We start from the raw sequence: 1,622 nt of genomic DNA, 5'->3' as shown, positions 1-1,622 counted from the left end.
CTATCATAATACTTCTTGAAATATTCAGGTTTACAAACTCTCGTATTATTATTACTACTTAATTTTGCTTATATACTCATTTAATATATATTCTTAAACCTTAATTTTCACACACACACTTTAACATATGATTGTGGGTTCCATATTGGATTATTTCATTATTTATATTTTTTGTTAAAGGTAACAACTGTGGGAAAGGGATAGTATATAATTTAAAAATAACAAAAAAAAGAGCAAAAAAAATAATGATAATAAAAATGTAGATAAGTTTGGTTTCATAGCCTCCCTAACCTAAGCAATTAAGTCTAAAGTCAACTAACTTGGGAGCTATTGGCCTAACGCTTGTTACATGGGTTTAGGAGAAAAGCTTAAGGAAATCAAACATTGTATTATCTATGTATTAATATCGGTCACCCGAGTTACTAAGCTCGTAGGGGTGTCTCAACACCTAATGCCCTAAGATCAACTAGTTTGGGAGTCATTAACTGAAAGCTCGTTACATGGGTTAAAGATGCATGGTGTTTTAAGTTATATGTATATATATTAATAATAATAATAATAATAATCCCAACCCAAGGAAGTTAACCTTAAACAATAGAATAATTTTTTTTTCTTCCAAGAAAAGCCCCATAACCATGTGTTGATATATTGAGCACAAAAGAAAGGTCTATTAATATCTTGTTTAAGAGGTATTGAGTAGATATATAAATTTAATGAGAGTTTGTTTATCCGGATAGATTAATAGAAGTTGAATAATGAATACATTCCTTTGTGGGATTTGTAAATTGTTTTTCTATTTTAATGCTTTGATTACTAGGGACTAGCAATAAACTAATTGGGGGGGTGTGATTAGTACTTAAAAGTACATTTTTATCATTGTTTTATATCATTATTTTGTATTTGAAGTATCAAAAACTCCTTAACTAAAATATGTTTTATAATAACATATCTAATAATATAAGATACCTTTAATTTATGGTAAATGTTTATTTTAAATGCAGGCCTATCACATAAATGAAAGGATTGATTGATGAGTTTAAGAACTAAAATTGAAAGGATAAAGAGATGGCCAAACTTAGAAAAGAGAAGTAGGTGCAGTCCAAACCGGAACACTGTTCTCTAATTGGGTCATATCTGGAGCTGTAGATTTCGAATTTAGGTCTACTTTATATGGATGAAAAGGTAAGACATAAGCCTACAACTTTGATAGAGTCTAATATTTAAAAAGGCCATTTTCAAGTCTACATTATAAGAACAACAAAGAAGTCTGAATCTATCCTATAGCCCAAATACTATTGAGTGTTTGGCCCATATCTAAAGTTCTAGAAGTCCAAATGACCTTGATTTTTTTTCCTAGAAATCTGAGATAATTTATTACAACTTTTATGTTTTCAAGTGGTTCCAATTCTGACGTTATCAATGATATTTTGGCAACCAAGAGAAAATAAAGATTGTCACCAAGTTAAGAGTTGACCACCCACCCATCAATTAGTCATCATATCAATAGTTCCCAATTTTGGCCTATAAAAGGAGGCATTTGCCATGCATTTAGGCATCTTGCCCTCCAAATCTAGATCATGCTTCTGCTTTCTCTCTTTGTATTTTTGTAATGCTTAAGTTTT

This window comes from Populus euphratica, unplaced genomic scaffold (genome assembly GCF_000495115.2).
Source record: "Populus euphratica unplaced genomic scaffold, PopEup_1.0 scaffold894.1, whole genome shotgun sequence".
In the NCBI taxonomy this organism is placed as follows: Eukaryota; Viridiplantae; Streptophyta; class Magnoliopsida; order Malpighiales; family Salicaceae; genus Populus; species Populus euphratica.
The sequence above is the reverse complement of the archived record's forward strand: the minus strand, read 5'-3'. Positions refer to the sequence as shown.